Genomic DNA, 26,207 nt, shown 5'->3' with positions numbered 1-26,207 from the left:
TATATATGTAAAAGATATGACCCACATTGAAGGATGAATATAGGCTGTGTACTCTGAAATACATACAGTAGGAAGTCAGCTACTGTATTGGTAGCAGAACTAAAAGTTCCAAGATGCCATTTAAGCTCTTGGTGTGAATTCCACAATATCTTTAAACCAACATATTAGTGAAGCCTTATTTGACACGTTACACTAACTCACCATATCATTATTATTCTGTAGCTACAGGACATACAGGCCCTGATTCTAAGTCATTAGCTGCTGGGATCGTTTTAGAGTCTTTTGCCTAAGTCTTCTTTGCAACTATACGCTAATGCTAGTATCAGCCCTTCCCCTGGTGTACAGCTGTGTGTCTGTGACTATATACTAATGCTGGTATCAGCCCTTCCCCTGGTGTACAGCCGTGTGTCTGTGACTATAAGCTAATGCTGGTATCAGCCCTTCCCCTGGTGTATAGCCGGGTGTATGTGACTATATGCTAATGCTGGTATCAGCCCTTCCCCTGGTGTACAGCCGTGTGTATGTGACTATATGCTAATGCTGGTATCAGCCCTTCCCCTGGTCTACAGCTGTGTGTCTGTGACTATATGCTAATGCTGGTATCAGCCCTTCCCCTGGTGTACAGCCGTGTGTCTGTGACTATATGCTAATGCTGGTATCAGCCCTTCCACTGGTGTACAGCCGTGTGTCTGTGACTATATGCTAATGCTGGTATCAGCCCTTCCCCCGGTGTACAGCCGTGTGTATGTGACTATATACTAATGCTGGTACCAGCCCTTCCCCTGGTGTACAGCTGTGTATGTGACTATATGATAATGCTGGTATCAGCCCTTCCCCTGGTGTAAAGCCGTGTGTCTGTGACTATATGCTAATGCTGGTATCAGCCCTTCCCCTGGTGTACAGCCGTGTGTATGTGACTATATGCTAATGCTGGTATCAGCACTTCCCCCGGTGTATAGCCGTGTGTATGTGACTATATGCTAATGCTGGTATCAGCCCTTCCCCTGGTGTACAGCTGTGTGTCTGTGACTATATGCTAATGCTGGTATCAGCCCTTCCACTGGTGTACAGCCGTGTGTCTGTGACTATATGCTAATGCTGGAATCAGCCCTTCCCCCGGTGTACAGCCGTGTGTATGTGACTATATACTAATGCTGGTACCAGCCCTTCCCCTGGTGTACAGCTGTGTATGTGACTATATGATAATGCTGGTATCAGCCCTTCCCCTGGTGTAAAGCCGTGTGTCTGTGACTATATGCTAATGCTGGTATCAGCCCTTCCCCTGGTCTACAGCTGTGTGTCTGTGACTATATGCTAATGCTGGTATCAGCCCTTCCACTGGTGTACAGCCGTGTGTCTGTGACTATATGCTAATGCTGGTATCAGCCCTTCCCCCGGTGTACAGCCGTGTGTCTGTGACTATATACTAATGCTGGTATCAGTCCTTCCCCTGGTGTACAGCTGTGTGTATGTGACTATATACTAATGCTGGTATCAGCCCTTCCCCTGATGTACAGCTGTGTGTATGTGACTATATGCTAATGCTGGTATCAGCCCTTCCCCTGGTGTACAGCTGTGTGTATGTGACTATATGCTAATGCTGGTATCAGTCCTTCCTCTGGTGTACAGCCGTGTGTCTGTGACTATATGCTAATGCTGGTATCAGCCCTTCCCCAGCCTCGCCAGACCCCCGCGCAGATGCACCAATGCAAAAAGCAGATGAAGGATTCAAAAAATGTGCACGAAATGGAGCACCCCAATGGGCAGACATTTATCGATGTAAAAACCGTCATCCAACCTGAAGCCCATGAACCGGAACGAGTCCGGATGCAAAGGCAAGAGGCGGAAAGCGGCCTCCACATCCAATTTCCCCAAAACCACCCCATGGCCGCATGTGCGGACCAAATCTAAGGCAGATTGTCTCTACTCTAAGCAACAATATATCTGCCACCCCACCCTAACTCCGCCGCCTAACTAATCCTATAGGCTATTCCTTGGAATAAACCTTATCTCCACCTGTGTAATGGTGTGCAACCCCACCTTCCCTAGGGGCTTAAACCTGCTTGCACTTATTCAAGCACTCGCTTGTCATACTATTTGAATGTATATATCTCTGATTTCTTTGTATTCCATATTGGGAGTAAGGGGCAATCGGGGAGGGTGGTGTAACCCTCAAAGTGCGCTCCGCAAACAATAAAAAAAGTCTTTTTTTTTCTGTCTTTGTGAATTGTGTGGGCTGTAGCCGCACTTGCATCCTCAAAGCTGCAGCGACAAGCGTGCGTCTGTCTGTTAAAGGGTGGTGTAACCCTCAAAGTGCGCTCCACAAACAATAAAAATATTCTTTTTTTTTCTATCTTTGTGAAATGAGAGGGCTGTAGCCGCACCTGCATCCTTAAAGCATCAGCGACAAGCGTGCGTCTGTCTGTTAAAGGATTACATCGGTGACAGCATCCAAGTAGGCATGTCAGACCCGTACCTGTACTGGCAGGAAAAAGAAGCAATTTGGAGGTCCCTGTACAAACTGGCTCTATTTTACCTGAGTTGGCCCCCCCTCCAGTGTGTACTCCGAAAGAGTGTTTAGTGCAGCCGGGAACCTTGTCAGCGAAAGGCGTAGGAGGTTGCTTCCACAAAATGTGGAGAAGATGATGTTCATAAAATTAATTATCAACTCTTCCAGGGAGACCAGCCTCCTGAACGTACAGAGGGACCTGTGGTTGTGGATTCCAGCGGGGACGAATTAATACTCTGTGAGGATGAGGATGTACACAACACTGAAGAGGGTGAGGAATCGGTGGATGAGGAGGATGAGGATGATATCTTGCCTCCGTAGAGCCAGTTTGTGCAGGGACAGATTAATTGCCAGCTTGTTTTGTGGGGGCCCAAACAAACCAATCATTTCAGCCACAGTCGTGTGGCAGACCCTGGCGCTGAAATGTTTGGTTTGTTAAAGTGTGCATGTCCTGTTTATACAACATAATGGTGGGTGGGAGGGCCCAAGGACAATTCCATCTTGCACCTCTTTTTTTTCTTTGCATTATGTACAGTTTGGGGCCTAGTTTTTCTAACTGCCATCCTGTCTGCCACTGCAGTGTCACTCCTAGATGGGTCACGTGTTTGTGCCGCCCACTCGTGTCGCTTAGCATAGTCATCCAGCTACCTCGGTGCAACCTTTTGGACATGAAAACACTATTGTGAGGTGTGAGGTGTTCAGAATAGACTGGAAATGAGTGGAAATTAAGGTTATTGAGGTTAATAATAGCATAGGAGCAGAGAAACCAACAAATTCTGTGATTTTAGCTGTTTTTATGCTTTTTTAAAAAAAAATACAGATCCAAAACACAAAACCCAGAACCCAAAACACGGAAGGGTGGTTTTGGCAAAACCAATCCAGATCCAAAACACGAAGAAAGATCCAGATCCAAAACCAAAACACAAAACACGAAAAATGGCCGGTGCACACCCCTAATATATATATATACTTTTCACATTTTTCACATTTTCATTTACATTTTGCTTGCTCAATATTTTAGGAATTTACTAATAAAAGTTAAGTTTTATACATAGTGTTATACCATATGAAACCCTTTAATATAGAATTAAATGTATATTATTGATACTGTTAAGTCCATGAGTGCCCTATATAGGAATACTGGACCTCATTCAGAGTCTGATGCGCTCGTAACCGACTCGATGGTTTGGCCTGCGCATGCACAGCGGCCGCACTGCGCTTGCGCAAGCCCCGGAGCGACAGAGAAACTCAGTCGCTCCGGAGCTCGTTACCAAAGGGGCGCCTGTCGATGTGGATCGACAGCTGCCACCGTTTGGTAGGCGGGCTTTGGGGGTGGTTTCCAAAATGGAGGCGTTCGTTTGCGAACGCCTACCGTTTTGTGGGCTCCCGCACTGACATCATCAGTGATGTCAGTGGGGAGCTTCCTTCTCTTTCAGAGTAGAAAACTCCCTGGGGCTTATGAGTGCCCAGGCACTATCCTACGGTCTGGTCGTAAGCCCCGATGGTCACCATCGCGACCAGGTCCGTAGCTAGGGTAGTGTGGCCGGTGCCATTGCACAGGGCACCATAGGTCATGGGGCACTGTTTGGACCTGTCAAATTTCTTTTTATTATCATTCTTGCTTGTAGCTTCTCTTATTTCATCCCCGTCATCTCCTGGCCTCTCCTATCTCTTCCCTGGCCCTTCCCCATGAAGCCTTGGCCCTTTTTTCGGTGCATTATGTCCCTTTGAAAAATGAGGGGGGCACCAATGCTCTTTCTGGCACAGGGCACCAAAAAGTCTAGTTACGGCTCTGATCGCGACCATCAACCTGGTCAGTCGTTAAGCTGTGGGTGGTAACCTACAGCTTAACTAACGACCAGGAGGCTGCACTTCAATAATGAAGAGGCCGCCCTCATTTAGAACGAGTGGTCGCTTCTTGCGACCGCCTCTGAATGAGGTCCCCTGTTCTTTAGTGTTTGATTCATGTAAAATGTTCCTCCCTCTACATAGTGATGGAATTATCCAGTTATGAAAAATTGGGATTGGACTAACATTATTCATAGGTCTGTGCGGATATACTTTGTTTTTTTAAAGGTGTTGACGAATTTCCTTGATTTTAAAAATGTTTTTTTTTTCTCAAACTAGCAATGTCCTGCCCAGCCAATAGCAAGTACAAAGTCTGTGCCGATGTCTGTTCTACATCGTGCGCTGGGATCACCGACCCAGCCAAATGCCCCACCACCTGCTCAGAGGGCTGTGAGTGTGACGTTGGCTTCTTCTTTGATGGGAAGGGCTGTGTGTCTATGAACAATTGTGGCTGCTATGAAGATGGGGAATACTATCAGGTGAGTGTACCGGGATGATTATGGGATCCTGGCGGTTGTGATGCCGCCGGTCAGAATAGCGACACTTAGGTAAGTAAGCTAAAACTAACCCTCAGCCCTAACCCTCCCACCCTGGTACCTAACCCAAACCTCCTGCCTTAGTGCATAACCACCCTAAACTCCCCCTCCCCAGTGCCTAAACCTAACCCTCCCCTCTCTGGTGCCTAAACCAAACCTCCCCCCTAGTGCCTAACCCTAACCTCCCCCCTAGTGCCTAACCCTAACCTCCCCCCTAGTGCCTAACCCAAACCTCCCCCCTCTAAGTGCCTAACCCTAACCTCCCCCTTAGTGCCTAAACCTAACCTCCCCCCTAGTGCCTAACCCTAACCTTCCCCCAAGTGCCTAACCCTTACCTCCCCCCCTAGTGCCTAACCCTAACCTCCCTCCTAGTGCCTAACCCTAACCTCCTCCCCTAGTGCCTAACCCTAACATCCCCCCTAGTGCCTAACCCTAACCTCCCCCCTAGTGCCTAACCCTAACCTCCCCCTCTAGTGCCTAACCCTAACCTCCTCCCCTAGTGCCTAACCCTAACCTCCCCCTTAGTGCTTAAACCTAACCTCCCCCTTAGTGCCTAACCCTAACCTCCCCACTAGTGCCTAACCCTAACCTCCCCCCTAGTGCCTAACCCTAACCTCCCCATTAGTGCCTAACCCTAAGCCCCCTCTCTAGTGCCTAACCCTAACCTCCTCCCCTAGTGCCTAACTCTAACCTCCCCCCTAGTGCCTAACCCTAACCTCCCCTCCCTGGTGTTTAAAACTAACCCTCCCCCTAACCCCCGATACTTAACTTCGGGATGTTGGTGGTTGGGTCACTGACTACATCCTGGTGTACCTGCTCTTGAGGTATGTCTGGCATAATAAAGGTAAACCATTTATCAAACCATAAGAACTTTCCAGGTCTCCTCTGAAGGAAAAGCACAGGATTTACTGTAGTTAATGACCAAATTACAACTCAATGTAAAAAGGAGTCTATACATTGATGATACTATTAGTAATTCATTCATAAGGCTGGTTAGCTACACTTGTTCTATCAGTTTGAAGGTCAGAAAACCATATATCTAAAGTACTGCTGTATACAACAATGGACTGAATAATCTGAATTTCTTTTGCAGTGACCTTATTTAATATTAATAAGCTTTTTATGTAATTACAACTATTTATTTACTGGCTTGTCCTGCTTTAATTATAACAGCCTAATGTGAAAGTTCTATCCAGCGATTGTAAAGTCGCTTGTACATGTAGCCCGATTAAAGGACTCATCTGTGTGGACAACGTCTGTGCGGCGGATGAGAAGTGTCAGATTACGGATGGTGTCGTTGGATGTGTTAATATAGGTAAAATAGGCAATTTGCTGATCAATAAAATATATTGTATAATTTTTATGCATGAAGTCAAAATTTGATGTTTTGGATAGAACTGTAGGTAGCTGTATAGGTCTTTAGTTGCCACAGTTGTTACTGCCACCTACAGTATGAAATGATTTAGTTCAGAACTCACTGATATACAGCAAATTCAGTAGTGACACAAGTAGGATTAAAGCAGGAACTACACGCTATAAATTGTTACACCATTATCAGTGAGAAAAATGTACATTATGCTGCCTGAAACAGTAACGTAAAATGCAGTCCCTATTTCTTGTAGATGTTTGGATATTAGTAGCACACACTCTATAATGGATGTGGTGTGTAATCACTGACGATAATCAACAAAACTCTACTGCGTGAGTTACCTCAGGTAATGGCAGGGACTGTAACCAGCTGTATTAGCATAATATTGTATATATATTATAATTTCTATAATGTCCCTTTCAGTTACTTTTGAGGATAAAAATACAGACTTAAATACAAATTTTGAACGTAAGTTTTTCAATTTCAGATCCATGCAAGTCCAAAAAATGTAGGATCAAGGAAACTTGCAAGGTGCAAGGTGGAAAGCCAGTCTGCGTTCCAGATTACAGCGGCAGCTGTTGGGCCTGGGGAGACCCTCATTATCACACTTTCGATGGTTATAACTATGACTTTCAGGGAACCTGCACTTATATTCTATCTAAATATGGCGGTGGGGATGTTGGATTGGTGCCATTTACAATTGAAGAGAAAAATGACAACAGAGGCACCCAAGCAGTGTCCTATGTCAGAACGGTCAACATATACATGTACGGGTATAAGATCACCATTATGAAGGGCGAGTTTGGCAAAGTGCGGGTAAGTCATACCACTTCCTCTTATACCAATAATAACAGAACATTAACCAACGTGGATTTTTTTAATGTGTGTTTGTGTTAGGGGTGTGCACCGGCCACTTTTCGTGTTTTGTGTTTTGGTTTTGGATCTGGATCTTTCTTCGTGTTTTGGATCTGGATTGGTTTTGCCAAAACCACCCTTCCGTGTTTTGGGTTCTGGGTTTTGTGTTTTGGATCTGTATTTTTTTGAAAAAAAGCATAAAAACAGCTAAAATCACAGAATTTGTAGGTTTTTCTGCTCCTATGCTATTATTAACCTCAATAACCTTAATTTCCACTCATTTCCAGTCTATTCTGAACACCTCACACCTCACAATAGTGTTTTTATGTCCAAAAGGTTGCACCGAGGTAGCTGGATGACTATGCTAAGCGACACGAGTGGGCGGCACAAACACGTGACCCATCTAGGAGTGACACTGCAGTGGCAGGCAGGATGGCAGTTAGAAAAACTAGGCCCCAAACTGTACATAATGCAAAGAAAAAAAGAGGTGCAAGATGGAATTGTCCTTGGGCCCTCCCACCCACCCTTATGTTGTATAAACAGGACATGCACACTTTAACAAATCAATCATTTCAGCGCCAGGGTCTGCCACACAACTGTGGCTGAAATGATTGGTTCGTTTGGGCCCCCACAAAACAAGCTGGCAATTAATGTGTCCCTGCACAAACTGGCTCTACGGAGGCAAGATGTCATCCTCATCCTCCTCATCCACCGATTCCTCACCCTCTTCAGTGTGTACATCCTCATCCTCACAAAGTATTAACTCGTCCCCACTTGAATCCACCACCACAGGTCCCTCTGTACCTTCTGGAGGCTGGTCTCCCTGGAAGAGCTGATAATTCATTTTGATGAACATCATCTTCTCCACATTCTGTGGAAGCAACCTCCTACGCCTTTCGCTGACAAGGTTCCCGGCTGCACTAAACACTCTTTCGGAGTACACACTGGAGGGGGGGCAACTCAGGTAAAATAGAGCCAGTTTGTACAGGGGCCTCCAAATTGCCTCTTTTTCCTGCCAGTACAGGTATGGACTGTCTGACATGCCTACTTGGATGCTGTCACCGATGTAATCCTCCACCATTCTGTCAATGGTGACAGTATCATATGCAGTGACAGTAGACATGTCAGAAATTGTTGCCAGGTCCTTCAGTCCGGACCAGATGTCCAAACTTGGTCCTGCCTGCCCTGCATCACCGCCAGCGGGTTGCTTAGGATACCTAAGTTTTTTCCTGGCAGCCCCAGTTGCGGGAGAAAATGAAGAAGGAGCCGTTGACGTGTCACGTTCCGCTTCAGCTGACAGTGTGTTCACCAGCAGGTCTTTGCACCTCTGCAGGCTTGTGTCGGCCGGAAAGAGAGACACCACATAGGCTTTAAACCTAGGATCGAGCACGGTGGCCAAAATGTAGTGGTCTGATTTCAACAGATTGACCACCCTGGAATCCTGGCAAAGCGAATGAAGGGCTTCATCCACAAGTCCCACATGCCGAGCGGAATCGCTCCGTCTTAGCTCCTCCTTCACTTTCTCCAGCTGCTTCTGCAAAAGCCTGATGAGGGGAATGACCTGACTCAAGCTGGCAGTGTCTGAACTGACTTCACGTGTGGCAAGTTCGAAGGGCTGAAGAACCTTGCACAACACGGAAATCATTCTCCACTGCGCTTGAGTCAGGTGCATACCCCCTCCTTTGCCTATGTCATAGGTGGATGTATAGGCTTGTATGGCCTTTTGCTGCTCCTCCATCCTCTGAAGCATATAGAGGGTTGAGTTCCACCGCGTCACAACCTCTTGCTTCAGGTGATGGCGGGGCAGGTTCAAGAGTGTTTGCTGGCGCTCCAGTCTTCGGCACGCAGTCGCTGAATGGCGAAAGTGGCCAGAAATTTTTCGGGCCACCCAAAGCGTCTCCTGCACGCCCCTGTCGCTTTTCAGAAAATTCTGCACCACCAAGTTTATTGTGTGAGCAAAACATGGGACGTGCTGGAATTTGCCCAGATGTAATGCCCGCACAATATTGGTGGCGTTGTCAGATATCACAAATCCCCAGGAGAGTCTAAGTGGGGTAAGCCACTGGGCGATGATTTCCCTCAGTTTCTCTAAGAGGTTGTCGGCGGTGTGCCTCTTACTGAAACCGGTGATACACAGCGTAGCCTGCCTTGTAACGAGCTGGCGTTTCTGAGATGCTGCTACTGGTGACGCTGCTGCTGTTGCTGCGTAAGGTGATACATCTACCCAGTGGGCTGTCACAGTCATATAGTCCTTAGTCTGCCCTGTTCCACTTGTCCACATGTCCGTGGTTAAGTGGACATTGTGTACAACGGCATTTTTCAGGACACTGAGGACACTTTTTCTGACGTTTCTGTACAGTCTCGGTATCGCCTGCCTAGTGAAGTGGAATCTAGACGGGATTTGGAACCGGGGACACACTACCTCCATCAATTGTCTAAATCCCACTGCACTAATGGCGGATACCGGACGCACGTCTAACACCAACATAGCAGTCAAGGCCTCAGTTATACGTTTTGCTTCAGGATGACTGCTGTCGTACTTCATCCTCCTCGCTAAGGACTGTTGGAGGGTCAATTGTTTAGTAAAAGTAGTGGTGTTCCTACTTCCTCTCTGGGATGATGAACGACTCCCAGCAGCAGCAACAGCAGCAGCGGCAGCAGTAGGCGTAGCAATGCAGGATCCTCCAGAGGAATCCCGGATAGGAGAGTCAGTCATGCCAGTGACATGGCCTGCAGGACTACTTCCGATCCTGACTAAGGAGGAAATTGACGAGGAGGGAGTTGACGGTGTGGTTTGCAGGCGCTTGGATACAACAGGACAACGGGATTTAGGTGTCCCTGGACTGCTTACGGTCTTAGCCAAAGTTTCTGAACTTGACAGTAACTTTTTATGAACGCGCTGCAGGTGCCGTATAAGGGAGGATGTTCCTAGGTGGTTGACGTCCCTACCCCTACTTATTTCACCTTTACATATGGTACATATGGCAAGACAGTTGTTGTCCGGATTTGGATAGAAATATTGCCAGACCAAAGAGGTGGAATGTTTGGTCTTCTGCCCAGGCATGACCGTGATGGGCTTTTTCATCCCACGGACAACAACTGTCTCCCCCGGAGCCTGATTTAAACAAACCACATCACCATCAGAATCCTCCTCGCCAACTTCCTCCTCAGCGCCAGCTACACCAGTATCCTCATCCTGTTGTACTTCAACAGTGACATCTTCAATTTGCATATCAGCAAGTGGACTGTGGGTGCTCCTTTCAGCACTTGCAGGGGGCATGCAAATGGTGGAAAGAGCCACCTCTTCCCGTCCAGTGCTGGGAAGGTCAGGCATCGCAACCACCACCACACTTGGACTCTCCTTGGGGATTTGTGATATCTTCTTAGAAAGCACAGTTCTTCGCTGTGCTTTTGCCAGCTTAACTCTTTTGATTTTTTTAGTGGGAGGAGGGCTTCCATCGTCATGTGAAGCTGAACCACTAGTCATGAACATACTAGGGATCGACCTTAGCCGTTCCTTGCCACTCCGTGTCGTAAATGGCATATTGGCAAGTTTACGTTTCTCTTCAGCTGATTTAAATGTCTTTTTCAAGGTCATTTTCCTGAACTTTGCCATTTGGGATTGTATGTGCCCTCTACTATGACATTGGGCATCGGCCTTGGCAGACGACGTTGATGGCATGTTATCGTCTATGTCATGACTAGTGGCAGCAGCTTCAGCACTAGGAGGAAGTGGTTCTTGATCTTTCTCTATTTTATTTTTATCTGAGAAAGTTTGGTCCTCCATTTATGTTATATCGATTTGATATATACGTGCGGCTAAACACAGAAAATAATTTTTTTTTTGGTTTGGACTGGAGTGTACTTTGTGGGTTACAGCACCCTTTAACGGTCAAGCCAGCCGGCCCTTTACTTATGACACAGGCGCACTCTTGGCACTACTTTGTTGATGCACGTGCGGCTACTGCGCACACAATTCACAAACACAGAAAATATTTTTTTTTTGGTTTGGCCTGGAGTGTACTTTCGGGGGTTACAGCACCCTTTAACGGTCAAGCCAGCCGGCCCTTTACTTATGACACAGGCGCACTCTTGGCACTACTTTGTTGATGCACGTGCGGCTACTGCGCACACAATTCACAAACACAGAAAATAATTTTTTTTTGGTTTGGACTGGAGTGTACTTTCGGGGGTTACAGCACCCTTTAACGGTCAAGCCAGCCGGCCCTTTACTTATGACACAGGCGCACGCTTGGCACTACTTTGTTGATGCACGTGCGGCTACTGCGCACACAATTCACAAACACAGAAAATAATTTTTTTTTTGGTTTGGACTGGAGTGTACTTTCGGGGGTTACAGCACCCTTAACGGTCAAGCCAGCCGGCCCTTTACTTATGACACAGGCGCACGCTTGGCACTACTTTGTTGATGCACGTGTGGCTACTGCGCACACAATTCACAAACACAGAAAATAATTTTTTTTTTGGTTTGGACTGGAGTGTACTTTCGGGGGTTACAGCACCCTTAACGGTCAAGCCAGCCGGCCCTTTACTTATGACACAGGCGCACGCTTGGCACTACTTTGTTGATGCACGTGCGGCTACTGCGCACACAATTCACAAACACAGAAAATAATTTTTTTTTGGTTTGGACTGGAGTGTACTTTGGGGGTTACAGCACCCTTAACGGTCAAGCCAGCCGGCCCTTTACTTATGACACAGGCGCACGCTTGGCACTACTTTGTTGATGCACGTGCGGCTACTGCGCACACAATTCACAAACACAGAAAATAATTTTTTTTTGGTTTGGACTGGAGTGTACTTTCGGGGGTTACAGCACCCTTTAACGGTCAAGCCAGCCGGCCCTTTACTTATGACACAGGCGCACGCTTGGCACTACTTTGTTGATGCACGTGCGGCTACTGCGCACACAATTCACAAACACAGAAAATAATTTTTTTTTGGTTTGGACTGGAGTGTACTTTCGGGGGTTACAGCACCCTTAACGGTCAAGCCAGCCGGCCCTTTACTTATGACACAGGCGCACGCTTGGCACTACTTTGTTGATGCACGTGCGGCTACTGCGCACACAATTCACAAACACAGAAAATAATTTTTTTTTTGGTTTGGACTGGAGTGTACTTTCGGGGGTTACAGCACCCTTAACGGTCAAGCCAGCCGGCCCTTTACTTATGACACAGGCGCACTCTTGGCACTACTTTGTTGATGCACGTGCGGCTACTGCGCACACAATTCACAAACACAGAAAATAATTTTTTTTTGGTTAGGACTGGAGTGTACTTTCGGGGGTTACAGCACCCTTTAACGGTCAAGCCAGCCGGCCCTTTACTTATGACACAGGCGCACGCTTGGCACTACTTTGTTGATGCACGTGCGGCTACTGCGCACACAATTCACAAACACAGAAAATAATTTTTTTTTTGGTTTGGACTGGAGTGTACTTTCGGGGGTTACAGCACCCTTAACGGTCAAGCCAGCCGGCCCTTTACTTATGACACAGGCGCACGCTTGGCACTACTTTGTTGATGCACGTGCGGCTACTGCGCACACAATTCACAAACACAGAAAATAATTTTTTTTTTGGTTTGGACTGGAGTGTACTTGGGGGTTACAGCACCCTTTAACGGTCAAGCCAGCCGGCCCTTTACTTATGACACAGGCGCACGCTTGGCACTACTTTGTTGATGCACGTGCGGCTACTGCGCACACAATTCACAAACACAGAAAATAATTTTTTTTTTGGTTTGGACTGGAGTGTACTTTCGGGGGTTACAGCACCCTTAACGGTCAAGCCAGCCGGCCCTTTACTTATGACACAGGCGCACGCTTGGCACTACTTTGTTGATGCACGTGCGGCTACTGCGCACACAATTCACAAACACAGAAAATAATTTTTTTTTTGGTTTGGACTGGAGTGTACTTGGGGGTTACAGCACCCTTTAACGGTCAAGCCAGCCGGCCCTTTACTTATGACACAGGCGCACGCTTGGCACTACTTTGTTGATGCACGTGCGACTACTGCGCACACAATTCACAAACACAGAAAATAATATTTTTTTTGGTTTGGACTGGAGTGTACTTTCGGGGGTTACAGCACCCTTAACGGTCAAGCCAGCCGGCCCTTTACTTATGACACAGGCGCACGCTTGGCACTACTTTGTTGATGCACGTGCGGCTACTGCGCACACAATTCACAAACACAGAAAATAATTTTTTTTTTGGTTTGGACTGGAGTGTACTTTCGGGGGTTACAGCACCCTTAACGGTCAAGCCAGCCGGCCCTTTACTTATGACACAGGCGCACGCTTGGCACTACTTTGTTGATGCACGTGCGGCTACTGCGCACACAATTCACAAACACAGAAAATAATTTTTTTTTTGGTTTGGACTGGAGTGTACTTTCGGGGGTTACAGCACCCTTAACGGTCAAGCCAGCCGGCCCTTTACTTATGACACAGGCGCACGCTTGGCACTACTTTGTTGATGCACGTGCGGCTACTGCGCACACAATTCACAAACACAGAAAATATATTATTTTTTTAGCACTTGGGGGGAGCACCCCTGATGGACAGAGAACCCCCTGGACAACACTACAGCACTCCTTTAGGACTGGGACACTGCACAGGACTTTGGAGTGGACACAGCCCCTATGGAGAACTGACTGCACAACACAGTCCAGCCAGCCCCTATGGACTTTGAAGTAGTGGACACAGCCCCTATTAACAACAGCAGCACAGCACAACACAGCCAGCCCCTATGGACTTTGAAGTAGTGGACAACAGCAGCACTACACTACACTACACTACACAGCCCTAACTCCCACCCTCCCTCTTCACTGTCCACAGCCGAGTGAGAAAATGGCGCCGACGTGTGTACCTTATATAGGATCCAAAACCCGCGAGACTCGGAAGGCGGGAAGATGACGTTTTGCCTCGATTTCAGATCCGAGTCAGGCGGGAAAAGTCGAGCCTGACTCGGATCGGACTCGGATCGGGGGGGCTCGGGGGGGTTCGGATTTCAGAAATCCGAACCCGCTCACCCCTAGTTTGTGTATATGTAATTTTGGCATGACGTTCTCTGTACCACCTCTATGTATAACAATACTTTGAAATACGCCAGTAAACAAATATGAGAGTGTGGAAAGCTTTTGATATGATTAGTAAATATGCCCCTTTTGTGCTCTTTATTATGGTTCTTGATTATGATTCCACAGCGGCCATGTTCCCGGTGACCTGTGCATACGCTATAGACTCAGGGCACACTCTAGTGCCCAGAGTCTATAAGTGCGGTGCTGGCTGCGCACCAGTTAGTGCGCAGCCGGCCGCTGGATGGAGAGGAGGGGGCCCATGTCGGAGACTGCACACGGGCCCCCTTCTCTCCAGAAACGCCCCGGCATGGCAGGCAAAATCTGTAAATCAAGGATTGTGTAAATCCTCTGCTTGGTAAATATTTTACTAATTAAGGAAGTGGAGCAGCTGAGATACCACATTATAAAAGCATTAACAGGTTTATCCTTGCTCATCCAGCTTCAGTACACCATACAGCATGTTATGCCTGGCGCGAGTGAGCCGCCAGGTCCAGTGCAGCTCTGCTAGCATCTAAGGAGCTCATTCAGACCCGATCGCTAAGCAGCGCCCGCTCACTATTGCCGATAATCGCACATCGTATGGTTCACATTGCGCGTGCTCAAGCCAGTCTTAGCGATCGGGAATCGAGCTTTCGCTGCACACAGACTGGACGCTACTTTGAGTGACAGCGCCGTTTGTGGGTGGTAACAGGGGAAGGTGCTTGTGAACGGGGGTGTGAATGTGTGAACGCAGGCGAGTCTGGGTGTCAGAACGGAGTTAATGGGCGTGCATAATTAGCAAAGTAGCGTCATTGCACACGTCACTTGGTTGTTTTGCACCTGAACTGCTCGCAGTGCTTGTGGGAGGGTAAGGTCTGTCACAAGAGCTGCGAGCAGCTCTGATGGCTCCCGATGTTACCGATTAATCCTTCAAATACCGGAGATGACGTGTGCAGCGAGTGACAGGTGGGAGGTTTTATAGTTCTGCGTACGCTCACTGCAATCGCTCTCTAGGACATAGAGGGCGTCCTTACACCACAAAGTGTGATTGCTTGATTTACATACCCGGCCCCTTTTGCAAGCGAGCGGCCGCTGCTTAGCAATCGGGTCTGAGTGAGCTCCTAAGTCTCAATGCGATGCAACTAGGACGCACCAGGAGACTGTGCTGATTAATTTGGTATGTGACACTAGTAAATCTGTGTGCAACTGAGGGCCCAATTCAGACCCGTTCGCTATGCTCGCACCCAGCATATGCAAATTCGGAACACACCCAGCAAGGTAGGCGATTGCACGGCAAGGCATAAGCATGCCAACTATGTCTTGGCGTGTGATCGCTTTGTGTATGCAGATGCCCACCAGCCTGTCTTAAGATGCCCACTTGCGCACGTCATTTCCAGGAAGTGTATGCAACCATCGGTACATCGAGTACCATCAGAAGCGAATGCAGCGCTTGAGGTTGACTATACCCTGCCGCAAGCACTGCGATCACTTCAGTGTAAAATTCAGGCAGGTGACGTGTACTATGACACTACCTGATAATTATGCACGCCTCTGAATCAGCGTTAAGACGGTCAGGCACGCCTGAATTTGCACCTCCACTCCCCCATTTCTAGTGGCCTGCCCTGTTACCACCCACAAACGGCTTCTCCTGTCACTGAATCAGCCAGGCTGTCTATGCTGGGCGAGTGTACGCTTCCCGGTAGCTCGGACTAGTTCGTGCATACACACTGCGATCCATACGCACGCGCACAGTGCCAAACATTGCCAGCTACGAGCAAACGCTTGCTAGCGAGCGGGTCTGAATCAGGCCCTGAGTTCATAAACAGAACTCGGTATTGGAAAAAAGCTGTGGCCGATGCATCGTAGCACTTTGCATGCGATTCAGATACTCAGTCGCTCACAGATATACAGGTGTTACATATCCCATTAACCAGCACAGTCTCCTGGCTTCCTTGTTGCACCACATTGTGACTTATGGTGCATACACACGGTCAGATTTTTCTTCAGATCTGAACGATAACGATTAAAAAAATCGTTCATATCTGAAGGAAAATCTGACATATCTGACATGCCTGAATGACGGATGATGAACGATGAGCGTTCCCGATGGTCAGATAACGATATCTGACATCTGATGTGTTTGCAGTCAGACTTGGACGATTCCATTAATTTTAATGCAGTCAAAAACCATTCAATCGTTCAAATCGTTCAAATCTTTGGTAAAATCGTTCAATCGTTCAATCGTTCATCTGACAGATCTGAGAAATCTGAGAAATCTGACCGCGTGTATGCTCCATTAGATGTATTTTCACCAAAAACAGATGCAAAAAAGATCCCGGGCACTAGGAGAGTCTCAATGCACCGGGCGCGTCAAGAGGCTGTTTAGAGCAACTGCAGCAAAGACGAAGGAGGACACCTCTGTATTCTTCAATATAAGAAGTCTTGGGGGGAGAGATTTTGTTTTTTTTAAGGCTTAGAGAATTTCAACAATTCTGATGTGGCACAAGATTGTTACTGTGTAGAACAAGAGCTTTTCAAAAGCATTAAAAGACAAAATAAAAAACAAAGGTGTATGTTAATAACCTCCAATAACCTCTTAATTATACTGGTAATTAACTCATTTCAACAATTAGTAAAATTTACTGTTTTATGGAACAATTTGTACTTCTAGTTCTGTAATTTGCTAAATTATTATTGAACTGATAAATAAGACATAGATACTGTAATTCAAGTTCAAACAGAACACAGTTAATTTTCTTTAATTGAGTATTGTTTCAGACTGACACGTCTATGGTGAGTGCCAAAATGCTTTAAATGGGGAATGTGTCCTGCAGCTCAGACGAATGGGAACTTCCCAACTGAGACATAACAAGACTCTTTGGTGCCCTGTGCCAGAAAGATCATTGGTTTCCCCCCCCTTATTTTTTAAATAGAGGCATAAGACAGTGCACCTGAGAGAGGACCATGGCCTCATGGGGAAGGGCCAGGGAAGAGATAGGAGAGGCCAGGAGATGCTGGGGATAAATAGAGACATAATATAGTGCACCTGAGAGAGGGCCATGGCCTCATGGGGAAGGGCCAGGGAAGAGATAGGAGAGGCCAGGTGATGCTGGGGATAAATAGGGATATAATGTAGTGCACCTGAGAGAGGGCCATGCCCTCATGGGGAAGGGCCAGGGAAGAGATAGGGGAGGCCAGGTGATGCTGGGGATAAATAGGGATATAATGTAGTGCACCTGAGAGAGGGACATGGCCTCATGGGGATGGGCCAGGGAAGAGATAGGGGAGGCCAGGATATGCTGGGGATAAATAGGGACATAATATAGTGCACCTGATAAAATACCTACTCGTGCAAAAGTTTTTCCCCTGTTTCCCTTTTCCCTGATACATTTGTTAACCTAACTGGTTTCCTAATACCAGTATACCAGACTTTTAGCACAGGCAAATTTTGTAATATTTAATCAGAAGTAATACACTCTCTTGTATATTGTATGTTTATATGTGTAATATGTATGTATATTAACATATATAATTCACATTAATTTAGCCCGAGTTGGACAGAGTGAGTTTACATTCTCTTAATAATCTGAAGATCCCTATTATTATATATTATTATATATTCACCTGATAGTATCAGAAAGACGTGAGAAACTTAAGAACTGTTTTGATCTAATATCTGAAAGTGATGAAGAATCACAAGGAACCTCAGGACGTGACTGGCAAACTGACCTCCTTGTACTTAAACAAAATTTGTTCAAACAAACCAAAACCTGGTGGAATAGAACTATGTTTGATAATTATATTAAAAATAACATTACCCCTAGAGGTCTGCGACCCAAACTATTCCCGACATTTGAACTTGCTACTATTGAACTAAAAAGTGAGTGGGAAAATGTCCTGACTCAATGTTCTAAAGGGTTAATTTCAGTTCTAATCAAGCATGATGAACTCCTTTTGGAGGAGTATGCCAAAGAAATTAAGCGATTGGGTGATAAACTTAAAAAATTTTAAACAATGGAGAGCTTTCAAAAAACCTATAATTAATACTAGAAAGATGTTGAGGAATTTGAACTAGGGATCATAGAGAGAAAAAAGAAAAAGTTACAGAGAGACAAACTGGACTTTGCCAAAAATAATGTTTACCGATGGAGAAATCAGTCCCAACGGAATAAATACACCAACCCTACTGACTACTCTACCTCAGAAATTGATTCCTCAGAAGGGGAAAGTTCTGCTCAAATTCTGTTCCCAGATAGGAGTAAAACTTTTTTAGAATGAACCCCCAAAGAAAACAGGAACATTATGGGGGTAGGATATTTAAGACCAGAAGGGGCAAGAGGAGGAGGACAAAGAAAAAGGGATATGAGAGGATGGTTGGAGGAACAAAGGGATGTGCGGAGACACAGGAAATAGCTAATTGTGATGAAGACTGTCTCAAGGTTATTAAACTAACAGACAGATCCCTTACTGATGACCAAATCTCCTTATTATCTGAAGGATTATCTTTCTCACCAGTTCAATTACCGGACAGATTTGATTGTGAGAAAGACTTGCAGCTCTTCAGTCGCAAGATCCTTTTAAAGAAATTATTTTGTAATAAACAAGATCAATCATTATCATTATCTATTGAACTCTCAGAAGAAGACCAATATATGATCCAAATTTTGGAAGATTTGGAAGCAGGGGACACCAATATGATGTTTCAAGATTTAAGACCTTTTGACCAATTGACTATCAAACCCAAATCAACTTTCTTTCCAGACTCAAAAATCAGTCCCTGTGTCAAAGTCTTTGCAGACTTAGTTTCAAGGGACTTTGATAAATTGTTTTCAGAACAGTCGGTTCATCATATCTCAGATAATCTAACGATTGGAGAAAGATTGGCATTAAATCAGATCACTAATTGGCATGACACCATAGTGAAACCCTCTGACAAGGGTGGAAATGTGGTTTTGTGGCCTAGAACCCTGTATGTCAATGAATTAAAGAAACAACTAGGTGAGACTCAATGCTATAAAAAAACTCACCTTTAACCCCACCCAAGATTTTCTCAAGAGTTATAAAAATTTAATATCTCAAGCTTTAGCAGATGGAATTATATCCAAAAAAGACTTTGAGTTTCTCAGAGTGGATAATCCCAAAGTGCTGACATTATATCTTCTTCCCAAAATTCATAAAAACAATCAAATACCTTTTGGTCACCCAATTGTATCTGGGAAAGGGAGCCTGACTGAGAAAGCTAGTATTTTTATTGATCAATATCTCAGACAATACTTGTTAACTTTACCTTCTTATGTCAGGGATACAATGGACGTGTTAACAAAACTTCATGATTTAGTTGTAATTCTAGGAACATGGATAGCCACCTATGATGTAGAAAACATCTACACCAGTGTACATCACATAAGAAGAATTGGAGCTGCCAAATATTTCCTGGATATGAGTAGAAATCAAGAACTTAAATCCTTCCTACTCTCACTATTAGAATTTGTATTAACAACATTTTTTTTTACATGTGATGATCAATTCTACCTCCAGGTTAGAGGCATGGCTATGGGCACAACTTGTGCGCCTATGTATGCCGGCCTCTACCTGGGGTGGTGGGAACGTGAACAATTTTTTACCGAGAATCATGAAAAATACATGGATCATATTTTGATTTATTTGAGATATATTGATGATATTCTGGTATTCTGGGATGGCGAACAGAAACTTCTGGAAGAATTTATAGGTATATTAAATGACAATAGTTTGAATTTAAAACTCACGGGAGAAGCGAGTCAATCTACAGTTAATTTTTTTTATTTAACTATCAAAATTAATGAAGATGGACAGATTATCACAGATATCTTCAGAAAAACAACGGCGACTAACAGCATTTTACATGTTGATAGTTCTCATTTGCCAGCGACTCTGAGGGACATTCCCAATGGAGAATTATTGAGAACCAAAAGAAATTGTATGGAGAAATAAATTTATTTGGAAAGAGAGGAGCAATTATGTACCAGACTAATTCAAAGAGGGTACAGTAGGAGGTTGATTAAGAAAGCTCATCACAATGTCAAATCTCATCATAGAGTACTCTGCTGATTCCTAAAACCAAAATTAGGAAAGAAGAACCAGTGAGGTATATAGGAACATTTAATAGTAGATGGAAGGACATCAATGATATTTTACAAAAACACTGGCCAGTCCTCATGACAGATCATGATTTGGCAACTGTACATCCAAAAAAGGTTCAAACTAGTTGGAGGCGATCTAAGAATCTTAAGGATCCTCTGGTTCAAAGTCATTTAACATCCGTTAAGAAATCAATATACCCTACTAAAGGCTCCTTCAGTTGCAAGAGTTGCAAACCCTGTCAATACATGATTCCAACAAAATTTTTCTATGACGCCACAGGCAGGAAATGGAATATTAACAATTATATTAACTGCAACTCTGCAGGAGTTGTTTATCTTCTGAAATGTCTATGTAACAAAATATACATCGGCAAAACTATCAGACCCCTTAAAATAAGATTATTGGAGCATGTCAATAGTATCAAACATACTAGATCTGACAGGAACAATTTCAAAACCCTCACCCCTGTAGCTAGCCATTCTCTGAGGTTCCATGAGGGGAACCCGAAAGACCTTCGAGCCTTTGGCATGAAACAGATCCAACTTGGAGTGAGAGGTGGAGATCTTGATAAAGAACTCCTGAAGCTGGATACTAAGATGATCTTTTTGATGCAGAGTCTTCACCCCAATGGTCTCAATGAATTCAACACTTTTTTACCATTTCTATAAAATATTGGAATGATCTCAGATCATATATTTTCCTTCTAATTAACATTTAGGGAAACTTATTATGAAGGACTTATAATTGTGAAACAATAAATAGAACCTATCCATTAATTAAGATCTGTAGGTTTTTTCTTAAATTCATTTAGAATAAGATTATATTTATTTTCTTTTTTTCTTTCTTCATTCAGCTACACTTATTTATTCAATTTTATTAGATACTTATTGAATTATTTATGAATTATTTATGAATATGTATATATGAATTATTTTTATTAGGTTTTAATTATTATATGTCAAATTAAATATATTTTATTTGATTAAACATTTAGTTACATTTTGATGTTTATAAATTCTTAGGTCACATTATCACAGGAGATTTATTATCAATCTTATTTTTATTTTAATTCCATTAATTTTCTCATCACATTTTTAACACTTATTTAGGTTTTTTAACCTGTATATTTTTTTTATTAAGGGTGATCCTAATCCTCATGCTTTTGTCATCACTTTCACTGTAACATCTCCACATATTATTCACTAGTAGCATTCCTAATTTTCACTTTTTCTATTTCTCATTCATACACTTATCTATTAGTATTATTACTATTTGGTAGTTTATTCATTCAATAGAAGATGATTATTTGTCATCTGTGCACTTTACTTACTCACTACTGATCTCTTTTGATGTATATCTCATTCAATTAAATTTTTTTCATGTATATTCTTTCACTTACTAATGTTCATTTTTTTATACATTTACCATGTGTCATTCACACATTGTACATTATTCACTTATTTACACATTTTTGCATACTGAACATGTTGTTAATATATTATTTATAAGGATATATAGTATGTTATATGTGCAATTTAAGAACCTATTATATATTGTTTTCCCCTTAAGATAGGTCATGTGCTTGTTTAATAGATAATAGATAGATTTACAAATAATAGTTAATCATGTTTCTAAATACATTTCCTGCTTAATATTAGTTCGATATAGGCTATATGACAAAACCTTGACTGCTCCATGTATAGTAGTAAGCTGAATTCATTCATAATTATAAACTAAACCCTTGTACTTACTATTTGCTTCTGTTGACACAGTGTGATTGGCTGAAACAGGACACATGGTATGAATATGGGTTTTTAACTGGTTTCCCATTTGGGAACATTTTATTGGTTATTTAAAACATGTGACTATATTGGACCTTTTTCATTGGCTGGTCGGCATCAATATCAATTCACTCCACGGCACACTCGGGTTGCCTTGAAATAACTTGTATATGTGAAACGTACGTCGGCATTTTCACTGCTCTGATGTGTATCTCCCAGAGTAAATTATCCATTTAATTGTTATACCTATCCTCATTGTGCCACAATGTTGTTCAGTTATCAAAACTATTGACACATACACCTCATTATAACATGTATGTTAGTAGTAATCTGACTATCGATTTTACTGCATTGCCATGCTGCTCAGAATATCTTAGCAGTAATTTATACCTTTTAGAGAGCTGAATATCTAATTTAGACATTACAATATAGCGCATTCATTAGCAGCGCTCTGTTTTAGAATCGGCAGTGATTAATAGACATATATCTATGTTCAACATTACGGGCAGTGTGTATGTTAGTGACACATGATTCATATTAATGCATTTTGCTTGTCATTAGTGTGCTAACTAACACAGTATTCCCAATTGCACTATCACGCTGTTCAAATTAGAACAGCGGGTTTGTTAAATGTGCACTGTTCAGAACAAACAGCACTGAATTTATAGATATACACAGCTAATAGGACATGCATGGTGCATGTCACTGTTGGAGTAAACCAACAGGGATTCAATTGCTATAACATTTATGCTGCTTTAAAATTGATGCACTTCATTAATGCATTTAAATACAGCGCTTTTGTCAACAGTGCGCTAGCTTAGAACAAACAGCGCTTCACATCTATATGCAGATGTTCCATATAGCTTGTAGTGTGCATGTCATTAGCACATAGTGATGTTGATGAATACACAGCGCTTGATATATTTAATACAATGTGCATACTAGCAGTGACAAAGCTGATTAAATCTCCGCTATATCAGAGTCTTATATCAGTATAGTGGTTTATATGGATATCAGTCTCAGTTAATATCAATAACTTTTATTTATGACTGTATTAGCGCTGTTCCAGTACATGATTATTTATGCAATAGTGACACCTACTGGCCAAAAACATGGTTGTATGATTATTCTTAGGGTCACTGAAATTGCAACAGTGTTTAACTGCTAGAGAACTGTTACACAGTTGACACTTTTTTGTAGCACACAAGTTACAAGTTACGGTTCTTTTGACACACTATCTTAAACAGGCTGAATTATTCACCTATCTCATCATTAGGATCTCAGTACAATATGGATATATAATAACAAAAAGGATCTTGGGATAATCATATCTTTATTACCATTGGGATAATGAGACACACATTTATTTAATATCATTTTATTATTTTTAATACTTAATATTTTTTTCCTATTTTACATTTTATCTTAATGAATTAAAAGTTATATTTTATACTCATTCTTAGTGCGCCAACAAAGAGGACATTTCTTTCTCTTCTTGATTTTTTTTTTTCACCTGATAAAGGGCCATGGTCCCATGGGGAAGGGCCAGGGTAGAGATAGGGGAGGCCAGGAGATGCTGGGGATAAATAGGGACATAATATAGTGCACCTGAGAGATGACCATGGTCTCATTGGGAAGGGCCAGGGAAGAGATAGGGGAGGCCAGTAGATGCTGTGGATAAATAGGGACATCAGATAGTGCCCCAGATAAAAGGCGATGGCCTCATGGGGAAGGGCCAGGGAAGAGATAGGGGAGGCCAGGAGATGCTGGGGATAAATAGGGACATAATATAGTGCACCTGAGAGAGGGCCATGGACTCATGGTGAAGGGCCAGTGAAGAGATAGGGGAAGCCAGGAGATGCTCGGGATAAATAGGGACATAATATAGTACACCTGAGAGAGGGCCATGTTCTCATGGGGAAGGGCCAGGGAAAAGATAGGGGAGGCCAGGAGATGCTGGGGATAAATAGGGACATAACATAGTGCACCTGAGAGAGGGCCATGGTCTCATGGGGAAGGGCCAGGGAAGAGATAGGGGAGGCCAGGAGATGCTGGGGATAAATAGGGACATAACATAGTGCACCTGAGAGAGGGCCATGGCCTCATGGGGAAGGGCCAGGGAAGAGATAGGGGAGGCCAGGAGATGCTGGGGATAAATAGGGACATAACATAGTGCACCTGAGAGAGGGCCATGGCCTCATGGGGAAGGGCCAGGGAAGAGATAGGGGAGGTCAGGAGATGCTGGGGATAAATAGGGACATAATATAGTGCACCTGAGAGAGGGCCATGGCCTCATGGGGAAGGGCCAGGGAAGAGATAGGGGAGGCCAGGAGATGCTGGGGATAAATAGGGACATAATATAGCGCACCTGAGAGAGGGCCATGGCCTCATGGGGAAGGGCCAGGGAAGAGATAGGGGAGGCCAGGAGATGCTGGGGATAAATAGGGACATAATATAGTGCACCTGAGAGAGGGCCATGGCCTCATGGGGAAGGGCCAGGGAAGAGATAGGGGAGGACAGGATATGCTGGGGATAATTAGGGACATAATATAGTGCACCTGAGAGAGGTCCATGGCACTGGTAGCACCACCCTAGTTAGGGCCCTACTTCACAAATAGTTCCAGGGTATACAGCAATATATGGATTTTTCCTATATGTAATGTTCAATTTGTTATTTCTGTTGGCCTGTCAACGAATTTGATTATATGTGAGATAATCAATGTGTTTATATTAGAGATGAGCGGGTTCGGATCTCAGAGATCTGAACCCACCCGAACTTAAAGATATGGGGCGAGAACGTGAGTTTGGTTCACCCGCTGGCCCTGGATCTCAAACCGAGGCAAAACCTCAGAGACAAAATCTCACGGCTCGCGAGCTTTCGTCTCTGCTTAGTAAGGAGGAGCCCGTGTCGGCACCATTTCACTCTGGCTGTAGAGAGTGAACAAGGCGGGTCGGTAGTGTAGGGCTGGTGCTGTCTGCTGTGTCCATCTGGGCTGGTGCTGTCTGCTGTGTCCATCTGGGCTGGTGCTGTCTGCTGTGTCAATCTGGGCTGGTAACATACTGCCTGTGTCATCACTCGCTGCTGCCTCGGTCAGGGGTGCTCCGGGCCCCAAGTTCTGGACAAAAAATAAATAATAAAGTGTATATTTTTTCTGTGTGTGCATTAGCCGTACTTATTATCAGACAGCAGCAACCTAGTGCTGCCTGTATTGTCAAACGCTGCTGCCTCGGTTGAATTGTAATGGCCACACTCAGCATCACCTGTATGTCCCTTTCATTTTTTTTTAAATGGCCACATGTTAGTACCGCACACTGCTTTCACTTAGTTTAGTCAGCCAGCTAGCTGGATGCAACATTTTGGCCCTAGGCCTAACCTAGATGAAAAAATCAATAGTGTGAGCTGTGACATAGTCAAAATTGACTGCAAATGACTGGGAATAAATGTTATTAAGGTTAATAATACTGTAGGAACAAAAACAGGCCCACATTATGTGGTTTTACCTCTTTTATAATTTTTTTTAAAAGATCCAGATCCAAAACCAAAACACGCATGGGTGTTGTTTTTGCAAAACCATAAGGAGATACAGATCCAAAACCGAATACAAAAAACAAAACACAGGAGTGGCACTCGGCACACATCTCTAGTTTATATATATATATATATATATATATATATATATATATATAAACTTGTTGTAGGTCGCACACAAAACTTTAGCAAGAGTGCCAGGATCAAAAGTAATTGATAGCAGCAAGTCCTATATGGACAATATCCAGCACACCTCTTTGTAAATGATCCAAAAAAAATTGTTTAATAGTTAAAATGTTACCATCAGGGTATATTGACAAGCCATAATGCCATTGAAAAAACTTTTAGATATACTCAGCACATATTTCGGTGACCAGCCTTCACAGGGCCCGGGGAGCCAAGCTCTGAACCTGGCTGGTTCCAACAGCTGTTTCGGGTTGCCTTCCTCAGGGAACCACAAAACCACACTGCACCCATAGCCTGTTAAATACCCCACTTACTAAGTAATGAAATAACTCACCTGTGCCCTGTCAACGCCCGCGTCATCTCCACGCCTGGACCCCTGCCAAC

At 44.0% G+C, this 26,207-nt stretch overlaps 1 pseudogene; it reads left to right on the top strand.

Moving 5' to 3' along the window:
* LOC148453844 (IgGFc-binding protein-like) overlaps window positions 1-26,207 on the top strand; it is a 270,224-nt pseudogene that overhangs the window by 199,292 nt on the left and 44,725 nt on the right.

This window comes from Taudactylus pleione, unplaced genomic scaffold (genome assembly GCF_031769625.1).
Source record: "Taudactylus pleione unplaced genomic scaffold, aTauple2 ptg001080l, whole genome shotgun sequence".
Lineage (NCBI taxonomy): Eukaryota > Metazoa > Chordata > Amphibia > Anura > Myobatrachidae > Taudactylus > Taudactylus pleione.
The sequence above is the reverse complement of the archived record's forward strand: the minus strand, read 5'-3'. Positions and strand labels throughout refer to the sequence as shown.